We start from the raw sequence: 13307 nt of genomic DNA, 5'->3' as shown, positions 1-13307 counted from the left end.
ATTTATACTGACTAAAAGAGCGTTCGACGTCACAAGAAGTAACTGGTACATAATTCAATTTCACAATGTCTGCTGGGGATAAGTCCAAGTTAATCTTCACTGTTGATTCACCACTCATCACAGCAACAACCTTTTGTAGTTCTTCATATCCAGGGTTTTTTGAAAGTACAGTGTCCACCTTAGCTCTTACTGCATCTGCAACTTTACCTCTACCACGATTCAGTTGTTCCACAGTACTATTTATAATTTCAAAACTTTCAGATAGTGAAAGGTGCCTATTTTGGAGACTTTTGAGCGTTTTTATGATGCATGAAAATGTATGCTGAATGTGAGCTAAGTCATTCTTCACACTTATGTCACAGGTAACTGTTTTCGCAGTATCAATTGAGACTGCATCTTCAGAGTCCAATGCAAGGAGAACATTGTTAATAGAGTCTATATGTTCGGCATAATATTCAACTGCTTCTAGCCATGTACCCCATCTAGTTAAAATTGGCTTTGGTGGCAATGGAATTTCAGGGTACATTTCTTTCAACACGTTAACTCTACTGGGAGCTTTGAGAAATACTTTTTTCACTGATGAAATCAACAAATCTACTTTAGGGAAATTGTCTCTGACCACTTCTGCCACACGATGAAATGCATGCGCCACACAAGTAAAATGAGTCAATTTAGGATATACAACAGATAATGCTTGTCCAGCTTTGACCATATAAGGGGCAGCATCGCTAATAAAGAATAACACATTATCGTACATAATACCCTTTGGCCACAGGATACCCATAGCTTCGTTGAACAGTTTAACTATAGTTTTGTTATTGCACTTTTCTAGAACATCACAATGTAAAAGAATTCGTTCAGAATATTGTTCACTTAACAAACCGATAACTACATTACCAACAAGTCTACCTTCTTTGTCGGGAGTCTCATCAATGGAAACCCAAATTGAACTATCTTTAATTTCATCTCTTATCTTCTGTATTGTCTCATCGTAGATGGATGGAGCATACGTCTTCCTAAGTGTTGACTCATCCGGGATTGTATGTTGAGTATATTTTTCAAGGAATTCCCTGAAGACCTTATTCTTTAGTTTGTAGAGAGGAATATCAGCAGAGATGAGAGAACGGCACAGGTCGATGTTAAACTCAGATCTTACATTCGATGTTGTTGGTTGTGTTAAAAACAATTGTCTCTGCTTGGAATTTAGTTGTTTGTTGGCCTGATGTTTACTAGTTGTAATGTGTTGTTGCACCAGGAACTTTTGTGTAGATGATACTGCACACTGACACAAATTACAAAATAATATTTTATTGTCAGTTGATAAACCATCTTCTTTAAATTCTGAAATGTAACTTGTTAGTTTTGATTTTAAATTGACTGAATGACGTACTTTTGGCATATTTACCGTCTTTATAGTATGATTTACAAAACTGAACCTATGTGTACTATGACTGGCATTTAACTGTTGAGCTGCACAACTGAAGTCTGTTAAAAATTTTAAATTAAATTAATACAGTTTTGTAACTTACTTTCCCATTGTTGATAGGACTGCTAATTTTCAAATAACTCTGATGTTAAAGGGATTACTGAACATGTGTTTAAATCTCTATTGTTGAAATGTATTTTTAAAAGTTAATGGAATTTTGTTTTGTTTTATTGTTAAACCTAATATAATATGGACTGTTTTATATGAAATATGGAAAATATATGGAAATTAACGAAAATATGTACTAAACTCTAAAATATGGAAAAATATGGAAAATAAAAGTAGGATTTTTCAACCCTACACATTGTGAAACATAAAGATAATGCAAAATATAAATTATATTAGCTTTATAAGTAAATATGTATTTACATATAAATCCTTTCCCTGATAATAACAATGACAGAAAACATAACACATTAATAAATATAATTAGAACATGCAGAAATAATAAAGCCATGGGTAGGCCTAATTATTTCTGATAGTAGGCCTATGTATTTTAATTAATATAGGCACATAATTTTTCCATATATATTACTATATCATTAGTTCTATATTTTCAAATACTCGTTATAATACACATTAAGCTGCTTATTAATATAACTCACTTAAAGCTATAAACTATATTAAATGTTACAAACATATTATGCTTGACATCTTTGGACCCCGATTGGCCCTAGAGCCCTTTCAGCCTCATTTAAAATTACCATGACTCCACGGGGTGAAGTCGGTTGGAGAATAAAGCTAGCCACCTCATGCCATTCATTGACTATGAATATGTGAAGTTGTGAACACTTTATTATGTTTGAAAATAGTCTGCATATTTTCAAACACAATAATCATTAAGTAGGTATTTATCAGGGGGGTTTAACTCAAATGATAGATGTTGGATGCTCATAGATGTTCCATAGTTTGCCGCATGTGGTCAGGACAGCGCTGGCTGTATTTCGATCACAGTGTTTGTAAAATTAGCAGTACAAAACTCTTTGGTTTCGAAAGTTCTTTGGTTATAAGTTTCGCCAATATGACCGTTTTAAACAGATATTATTAATATCCATTATTTACAGAATGTGTCAGTTTTATAATATTCGGATTATTATTACTATTACTATATAGTTATTTTGCATTTTCATTCGAGGACAAAGTAGCCATATTAGTGTACTGTGTATGACCTATTAACCTCATTTGTTCAGTTGATCAATTGTTGGATGTTGGCATTCCTATTCTGTTTAAATCTTGTATAAATTATGGAATGGACGAACATGGCTGCTTAAGGAAGAAATTTGAACAGATCGAGTTAATTGAGAAGTTACTGGTGCTTTTCTGCAACAAGAAATAATTCGCAACGTTAAAGGTAAGAAAGAAATATGTTTGAGATTACATCTACACGGTTCAACTTTTCTTTCAACTTCACACATTCAAGCAATGCCTGCAAGATTGGTATTTAATAATAACGGAAGTGCACACAGATAATATATTATTTTAGCTTTCGCTGCTGCAGAACTTGGTCAGTGAAACTATAATCGGTTTTTACACTCCATCACATGGTATTTTGGTATTTTAATATTAATATGGCGTACCTTGTAGATAGAAAATCTTAATGTATCTTAATTCAACATGCGCTTTAAACTTGATTCTTTCAATATTCTTCCCAGACTGCGTGCGTACGAGCATGAAAAACTGAACCGTGTAGATGCAGTTTAACTGCACCGTAATGTTTTCTAATTTAAACTGAATTCTTCCATCATATCTTAAACGTTTATTAAACTGAGATCTGTAATTGTTTTCAGGGATAAACTTCAGAACGCGATTACCTTCCTTCTACCACTACCACATGAACTGATTTCTGTGTATTAGGCCTAACTACAATTACGCCAAGAGCTTTAAAGGTAAACTAACAGAGTTAATATACACTTTGGGTATGAACGGACATCTTATTTTTGTATATAGCTACATTAAGTTGGTCAGACATCTTAAAATTCGTGGGACAGAATCTGATATGGCTAAATGTGTTGTTCTCGGTGTAATTCTTTACAGTTGCGTTACCAAAGGATGGCGGGGTACCTTAGCTTGGTAACGCAATAGTAAAGAAGTGTTGTTCCCGAAAAGCTATATTTTTAGAAATTTGACTTTATAGTTAACAGTAGTACCTTTACTGGAATAATTTTGATAAAATGAAAAGAGTTAAATTGCCGGAAATATTTATTATTTTTATAGATTGTGGATAGAATTCTTCCAGGAATATTTCACAAACGTTGATTATACTGCAATCCTTCAATTGTTCTATGAAATGTAGTGTTATTAATGCACTATATGATACTAGGCTACTGCTGGTTTGTTTCAGTTAATAGAAAGACAAATGGCGGAGTTTTACACTGTGAATGTGCTGCAGTGTACTGTCAGAAATGGGATAGTAATGAGAAGACCTGGTTATTCCTGTTTCCTGCGCCAAGTAATGCAGCACAGCTTAAAAGGTAAGCAATGGCATTGGCATAAGCTCAATGCAAAGATATCCTTATATATCATCAGTAAATAGTAAGGGTTGGTAAACTGTAGTGATTTTTAAATTTAAGTGAGAATTATTTGTCAAATTCATATTTGTTTATTAAAATGAGTTTTTGCCTTCTTTTGTAATTCATTTAAACTTAATTTGTGCATTAGTTCCTACATAATTGTGTATTTTGTTAATGTGTTATTTTAAGTAATTAACAACATCTCTTCAAAAATAATTTACTATGTTTACACATAGGCCTCATTATTAATACATGAAGAGTTACAGCACTAATAACCTGCACTTAATGATAATAATAATAATTAGCTTAGACTTAGGCAAGATATTATGCTCAGTTTGTTATTCATTAGAAAAGAATTCAACTATTTAGGGAGATTAATATTTACAAATAAATTTATCAGAAGAGCTTAGCATTGTGTGTTTTCAGAATAAATACGTAGACCATTTGGCATTGTGCAACTTTTACTTTGAATATTGTTATGAGCTACAACTATTCATTTCAATCCTCAGCATCATACTGTGCTTTAATTAGGTGGTGATTCCGAAAGTAGGCTCTACTTGACTACCTGTACCATGTGTTCTGTTGCTCCTTAATTAGGAGTTGGGAAAAGACATATGAGAAGCAAACTTTCAAAACCTGTCCATTTCTTCAGAAAATGCTAGAATTATATGTCTGTAATAAACAAAGATTTTTCTGTGGTGAAATTTTATATGAATTCATAGGAAGAAAAATATATTTCACCATAGAAAATATTTTGTTCATTGCAGAGATGCAAGTTTGCTACTCATATATATTGCTAATAGTTTTAAGAAGCAGCTGAACAGTCATATGTAAAAACGTTTATTTTATTTATTTTTTTTTTCAGGAAGTTAATTTCTCATCTTAATCATGTTAGGTGCATATAATTTTAATCTGTGATTTAAGTAGTACCAATTATTTGATGTAAATAAAATGAAAATTATTTTATTTACATCATGATTAAATTATTAATTTAAATTAATACCAACCCTGGTTTGTGTATTTTTTTTAAGATAATAATAGAATTTTGATTGTAACAGGTACCACATGTGGGCAGCTGTGGCAGAAAATCCTCATCCTTACAGAAGGGCCTATATATGTGCAAGCCATTTTCGCAGTAATCAGTATAACAGTGACTTCAGATATAACTTACTAAGAGGGGCCATTCCATCAAGGGATGCTTGGTATCCCACTCAAGAACTACGACCCACTTCATCACCAGCCTACTTACATTAACCTTTTTCACCACCTAACATAATTGCTTCATTCATTGTCTTTATCTTTTAACAAAATTGTGTTTAATTTTGTTGACAAGTGTATGGTAATGGACTTCATTCATTCATTATTATTATTATTATTATTATTATTATTATTATTATTATTATTATTATTAAAGGTAAAAGGTAAAGGTATCCCCGTAACATGCCAAGAAGGCATTTGGGGGGCATGGAGGTAGAGCCCCATGCTTTCCATGACCTCGGTACTAGAATGAATTATTATTATTATTATTATTATTATTATTATTATTATTATTATTATTATCATTGTTATCTCATTTCGTTTAATGTGTTGATTTCTTCAGTTAATTGAAGGAAAATAAGGGGAATTCATTCATTCATCTGAAAAAAAAAAGTAGAGTACTTGACTTCTACATTATGAGCAATATAATTTTTGTAATATATAGGGCAATGATAAATCTAACGATCTTTAAGACCCTAAGTTAACATTACATAGTAATATAAATACAAATAATAATTACTAGTACGATGAGCATTTCAGTTGTGTCATCTATAGGGCATAGGAGGGAGTCCAGTGGCAGCGATACGAATCTGCAGCTTCTGCAACTGGTGAGATTTGGGTGCATTATTTAGAATTTTTAGAGAGTAAATATGTTGTTGTTTTCTAATGTCAGGCATTTGACAATAAAGTCATTTGACCTCTTGCACTCCAATATTTTTCAAAGATATTATCATGACCAGAGTAAATATGTTGATTTTTTCTAATGCCAGCCAATTGACAATAAAGTCATTTGACCTCTTGCACTCCAGTATTTTTCAAAATTATTGTCATGGTCAGCCACTGAAGCACAGATTTTGAGGTGTTCCGAATCCATTTCTTGGTTTGAGTAGCACAATGGACAGTTAGGAGACTGATATATTCCAATTCTATGCAGAAAAATAGTCCCCCAATCGGATTTCTGGGCGGGACTACTTTAATGGTACAGAAGCAACTAAATTTTTTATAATGGAATGCTTGTCGTATAACATCAGCTAAGAAGAGAGTAAATATGGTACAATATTTTGTCTCTTCTCACTTTATAGATCTCTTGGATATGGAACAAGTTTTGACGGAGAAATCATTGTAATAAGTAAAAGTCTCAGGAATCTTCTATGCCACATCAATAAATTAAGAATGCAGTTATATTATCAGACTCCAAAGCAGCTATTCTATCAATAGTCTCTAAATACATACTTTCATCTCAAACAGCAGAAATAACTAAAATGCTTTCTCAATTAATATCACTCAATAAAAGAATTGTATTCCAGTGGATACCATCCCATTGTGGAATCCTGGGAAACGAGAATGCTGATGCTTTAGCTAAGAAGGGCAGCACTGCTACTTACAGACCTGTTACTAAATCTACGTATTACTCTGTGAAAAGATTTATTAAATCTACATACTTAGACTTCAACAAACAAAATTTGATAACACAAATCTCAAGGGAAAAAATGGAACACTCTGCATCATAATCCACTGTTAATTCCCGATTTACCACTAAAATCGTCTGTAACTGCATTTAGATTGGCAACAGGCCATGACTGTCTGGCCAAACAATCACCTCCATAGAATTGGAATATATCAGTCCCCTAACTACCCACTGTGCAACTCAAACCAAGAAATGGATTCGGAACACCTCAAAATCTGTGCTTCAGTGGCTGGCCATGATAATATCTTCGAAAAATATTGGAGTGCAAGAGGTCAAATGACTTTGTCAAACCCCTGGCATTAGAATACAACAACAACAAATTTTAAACAATGGGGCCACAGTCAAATCAAACAGTATCAAAGCTCAAAATTAGGAAATGTTGCGAAGTATAGACTTATCTCTAATAAATTGTATTGCACTTTTTCTAATATGTTCAGTGTTTTGAATCAACTATACATCAGAGAATGAAAAATAATTTTTTTACTTGTATTTCTTAATGGTGTTTTTATTAAAAGTCTAAGTTAATTTTATGTCTGGTGTAGACAAATAGTTTTCTTTGTATTCTTTATCAGTGGTGATTATTGATTACTTAGATTTTTAATATCCATATATTAAACCAATGGCAGTTACTTTTAAAAATAGATGTTCAGCTCTGACGGTGTAAAACAAATAAAGTGGTGTTTTATAAATGTTTATGAACGTGCGTTGTACTATGTCACAGCAAAACATCTTATGACTATTTTCAAGCTAATGTTTGACATAAAAAAATTAAGAGCAAATTATAATTATATAACTGACCAATAATAACTTCGAAATCAATATTCCAAAGTCAATCTTTGTTTTTATCTTCCAATACATGATACATAACATTATTTAAAAATAGTGCTTAAGGTGTTTTGGAGAGAAGTATCCTATCCTATTCGCATCCTGTATCTCAATTACATATTTGATCTAGAAGATGCAAAAACTTTTATTAGTCAAATTTGATAAATTAATTTAATAAAAGGGTTAAATGACGGTGTGTGTTAATGGTTTTCAGTTTCATGTTCAACCATTATATTTATATTCACATGTTAAAACAAAAATGTGATATAAATATTGTGGTTAAACATGTTATTTAAACTGATAAACCATTACACACTCCTTTGGCGATATGAAAAATACCAGTATGTGTTGGTATAATAGGTATCTGCAGTACCGATCGTGCTCTAATGTTGGCATAACGGATACCTGTAATACCGATCGGGCCGTGTAACAAGGGATGTAGTTCCGCATTCTGCCGCTATGTGTAACGAGATGTAGTTCCGATGTTTTGCCACCAAGTGTCTCGACGTCGCGTCAATAGCGTGTCGAAGGTAATGCATTGAGTTGGGGGTCTTTCTATTTATTTGTCTATGGTATTTATATCACATACCTTTTTCCTCCTCCCTGAAGATTGGAATGAATTCTTCTCTCTTGTCAGCGCCTAGCAGAAGCTTGCCATTTACGTGCCTTCTTTCTTTGTAGTTCCGCTGCTCTTGCAGTCTTCGCTGCCGTATTCAGTGAACGAATGCGGATAAATGTCCTTGTTCTTGTATATATTTTAATTATTAATGGATGTACATGTGGAAACTTCTGTGCGATAATGTTATACATGCCCTTAATGACGTTGCAGCAGTTTAATTTATCACCATGCACACCTACAAACACTACTTCAAACTGTTTCACTGTGCATAGCCATTCATCTGATGGTTTGAGCAGACCTCCTCGAGACAGTTTTTCAATCCAGCCCTGATGTACCGGCAATGCATCTGATGTAACACTAATTAATTGGCCTGTAGGATCCCCTAATGATCTATCTACTTCACGACAGCGAAAAGCAATATAGCCAGCCAAATATCGTAGACCTTCGCTGGAAAATTCAGAAACATTTTGTATGACTCTTGCTTCAGGAAGGTTTTCAACAGTAATTTCTGAAATTTCAGAATCATTTTCTATCATTGCCAATGCCTCTGTCATGTCTGGTAGAAGTCCTGCAAAAAGGTTAGAAGTAAGATAATCATTTGTATCTGCTTCTAGTTCAACAGCTGAGGAATTGAACGAAATGTCTGAAATGTTGCGACTCATTATAAGCAGCCTCAAACGGTTTTTAAATTCTACTGGAAGGGGATGGTCGTAAGTGCGTCCCAATGCTCTTATTTGAGAGAAAAGATTTTCAAGGCAGTCTTGGTTCAGTCTAGCAGTTAAGATGTAGCTTAGCCCATACAATTTTCTGAGGTCAGAAAAACAACCTAATAAAGATCTAATGGACATTATAAAACCTTTCTGAAAAGGAAGCAGTGAAGTGTTCTTGCCAACTCTCATTTTTTCACACATGGTATGAAATGTCCTTAGAATATTCTCTTGGTCTTTAAAATGTATGCCAAAACCACTTGCAATGGGAATTTGTTCACTGTCCGGAATCCTAGAATTGAAAATATCAAGAACATCATTAACAAGTTTGAAATATTCTGATGCTTCATGTTCATTGGGCAAGAGGTAACTAATGGCCTTTGCAACGTGATTTGAAAATAATTCACATGCAGGACGGACACGCTGTCGGTCTCTACCTGATACCATTAGATGGTTATATTTCAGTTTCGGGCAGATTTTTATTTCACCTCCATCCATAGATAAAATATTCTCGATAATGGTTTTGTTAATTATCTTCCCACTGGGTAAAGTAAAACCATCGTCAATGAAGTGGTTTCTCAATAATTTTATCATGTGTGGCACATCTTGGAAAACCCAGATGCGCTTGGTGTCATCACTGGGGTTATCAAAACAACTTTTCTTGTGATCTACTTCCAAATCCTTCCAGACTCTCTTGTTTTTCCCACCCATGTCACTTACAACTCCCACAATAACAACACCCACCTTTTGCACTTCTAAAATGATTTCTTTTAGCAGTGATCCTGTCATTGTAACGTCAAAATCAAAAAATATTGGCTGCTTCCAATTACTGCATAGCGCTCGAACCATTACGACTTGTGTCTGGCTGTGGGGCCCATAAACTTTATCCTCATCTTGGTCATAGCACATTCTTGCATCCACATTCATTTCATCAAAACTCAGGATACATAAAAGTTCATTTTTTGTTAAATTCTTGCATTGAGTTTGCATCATAAATAAAACATCACTTAATATGCCAGGCCTGCACTTAAAGGAATTGGAAACCCAGCGCCTTAGAGTTGACAGTGATTGTAAGGGGATTCCTACACTTTGCCTTAAATATATGTAGCATTTCCTCGATATTGAGCGGAGTGTCAAGGCTCTGCTTATATCTTCTCTTGTCCATTTTGGCTTCTTTTTTGTCACCAACAAGTTCTTGATCTGGTTTTCTGTAAAAATTTTTCTCAAAACAATGGAAACTCTCTCTTTTACCTTTGCATTAATTCTGTTCTCAAGTTGCTGTATATGTTTACTTTTCCTGCTCAGAGCCAAGGTCAGTGACTTATTTTTAAGTTTTAACTTATTCACTTCAGTCTGCATTTGTTTATTATCTTTCTCTAATTTGTCTAACCGTGCTTTCAAATGTCTTTCTGAGTCACTAGTGCTATCTGTAATTGTACCAACATCAAATTTCTTCTTCTTGGGTGATAGTGTCTTCAATCTCTCAAGCCCTCGCTTTCTTGAATCTCGATTAATCTGCCTTGTCTGTCTGTCACTTACCGTAATTTGTGGTGACTCTGGCTGGTGTGAAGATGAAGCCTCTATATTCATCTCGTTTGGTCTTGAATCGCTGTCCAGATGCAATGAAGGAACTGCAGAAATTTTAAGCATCTTTTTAGGTTTAATGTTCAAGAGCTCGGCTTTCAGGTCCCTCTCATAATCTTCTGGTAGAAAATGAACACTACACACGGTGGCATTTTTAATGTTGATTTTGTCTTTCCTTCTGCAAGCATGAATCCATTGCTTACAAACACTGTCATCCTTGGGAAAGGTGTGGTAAATCAAATCTGAACCTTTAGTCTTACGATTATAATTTTTACACGAAAACACTGCGCAACCGGGCATGGTAAATAATGCAATATGTTTTTAGGCAATAAACTAATTAACTTAATACCACGTGGGCTAACTTAAATACATAACCTATATACTACGATTATAAAACACGTGAAAGCCCGAATTAACAACAGTAACTCCTATAAATATAATTCAGTTCATTATAACACATTTTTATTTGGAAATATTCCACTATGAGTGCAGATTTGTCACATTTAGGGCACACGTAACCAGAATCACTGCTAGAAAACAACTTATAGCTTGCTTTTAATTCATACTGCCAATTGTTTAGCTTCCTCGGTGACGTCATGCGTCAACTGTCTAAAATTTACGTGTCTGCGCATAGCCGTATGAGCACCCCCTGTATCTTTGGAGTAAAACGGCCCTAAACGATGCAATATAACTGCCGCCATTTGTTATGTTGAGTCTCAGCTATTGTGAAACGTACCTGCTAAAACGGTTTAAGTACATGTTACTGTAGGAGCACCAGCTTTATCTATGATGTGGTAGCTCCTTTACTTGTCTGTGTCTTGCGCATGCGCAGTGTCCCATCATTGGACTTTGAAAAATTTCTTGCGGGACACTAACTGCAGTTTCTCCAATTTTCCTTTCTACTGAAACATGAATTTACAGTTTTGTTCGTTATGCCCTTATTCCGGGGAGGTCTTCAAATAAAAGAAGAAATCTGGAAGCAGATAACCGATTTAATCAGACATTAATTAGGTTAGGTTTCTAATTTGCAATGCCAATCAACGTAAGATTGGCTATGAATGAAATTATGACTTTATTATCACACAATACTTACCGATGAACAGATATGATTTTATATTAGATATTACTGTATGTATTACTTGCTAGTCAACATTGTTTTATTAAGGATTCAATTATCTTAATTGTACTCGTGATTCAAGGGTTGCATTATTGGACTGAAGAGAATATTGTTCCTGTTCATGAAAAAGTGAACACCATCATTTCGTTTCGCGATAAAGTGAAATACAATTTCCTACATGTCATTTAATACAGTGAAGGAATAATGGTATTTCTCCAGAAAAATTACACCAAAGAAAGGCACAATGTTCCTTCGTTTCACTGACTTCTGCGAGTTGTATAATGTGGTAAAAACATGGTTTTGGTTTGCAGCCACAAATATTTTACTTTGAGGATAAAAAATCTTTTGATACTTGTGTATTCTAATACGATGAGGAATAATGGTATTTCTCCAGAAAAATTACACCAAAGAAAGGCACAATTTTCTTTCGTATCACTGACTTCTGCGAGTTGTATAATGTGGTAAAAACATGGTTTTGGGTTGCAGCCGCAAATATTTTACTTTGAGGATAAAAAATCTTTTGATTCTTCTGTATTTTAATACATTGTTGTAGCCCCCTCTCACTTGTTACAAATATAACACTCGTTAGATCCAAGATGCAATACTATGAAAACTGGTCATTTCCCTAGTAATTAGTGCAGGAACTATTGCGTCTTGTGTAGATAATTTTGCCAAATATTTTATATAATTCGGTGCTAAGAAAAAAGCTCTATCACCTCCTATATTATGACCACATTGTCATAGTTTTACTGAAGGCCGTGGAAAAAATTGAAAACGCATAGTTACAGAGCCACTGTCGCATTAAAGAGTCTATCAAATACACTTATTGCAGTTTTATGCGATATAAATCTTTTACATGGTAATGGAGTAACAAACGTCTCAAAGAAAATAAAAGTTACATTTCCTTAATTCATGTTTTGCACCACGAAATTATGTAAACTACTTACCTTTTTAGTATTTTTAAACTGTTCGTTCTTGGTTTGATCCACTGCTATATTTTTATTAAGAAATTGGATGATTTATAAGGTTCAAACTATAGGCTACAACATAATAAACATAGAAAAACACAATTATTTGTATATTAACATTCTATTTATATTATGCTGTGAATATGAATATCTCATTTATTGTACATTGAACTGCATTTACGATACTGTACCATTTGTATAGAGTCCTAGGATTAGGAAGAGCTGTATCAAATTCTTTAACAAAGTTATATGTGTTAGGGGAAAGAAAATTAATTGTTACCGGTACGTTTTCATCACACTGTCTCTTTTGCTTTTTACCATTAACATTTCATATGTCTCTTGAGAAAAGATAGGCCTACAAAAATCTTTGAAATGGAACGTAACATATCACAAAACTAGTGTTCAAACAAGATTTTCTGTTTCACAGTTTCCAACACATCTTTCAAATCACCCACTGATTTCACCACTCGCCATTTATACTGTTGCAATGTCTTATTCTCTTTTTGTACCCAAAACGATCCTTTCCTTAACTTCCTTATTCTTCTTCGATAGAACCCGAATTTCATTTTCAGTATCACCTTCCACTGACATAACGGAGGTCCCAACTTCGTCTACAACTGTCACAGTAGAGAGAGGGAGAGAAAGATTTCAGCAAACTTCAGTTTTACTCTTCTTCTCTCCTGAAAATAATAATTCATATAACATAACGAGCCTCCTTTATAAACAGTAGCGAATAGATATACCAATATTATTCTATCAGTGTAAT

At 33.8% G+C, this 13307-nt stretch overlaps 2 long non-coding RNA genes across 2 annotated transcripts in view; one reads left to right on the top strand and one right to left on the bottom strand.

Moving 5' to 3' along the window:
• Positions 1–13307, bottom strand: part of LOC138713562 (uncharacterized) — a 266726-nt gene that overhangs the window by 68933 nt on the left and 184486 nt on the right. The gene's annotated exons all lie outside the window — the stretch shown is intronic.
• Positions 2499–7414, top strand: LOC138713556 (uncharacterized). The gene is made up of 4 exons (XR_011335914.1): positions 2499–2837; positions 3274–3372; positions 3828–3957; positions 5055–7414. It is a non-coding gene; the product is annotated as an uncharacterized lncRNA (long non-coding RNA).

Source organism: Periplaneta americana, chromosome 14, assembly GCF_040183065.1.
Source record: "Periplaneta americana isolate PAMFEO1 chromosome 14, P.americana_PAMFEO1_priV1, whole genome shotgun sequence".
Lineage (NCBI taxonomy): Eukaryota > Metazoa > Arthropoda > Insecta > Blattodea > Blattidae > Periplaneta > Periplaneta americana.
Note: the sequence above shows the minus strand (reverse complement) of the source record. Positions and strands in the feature narration are given on the sequence as shown.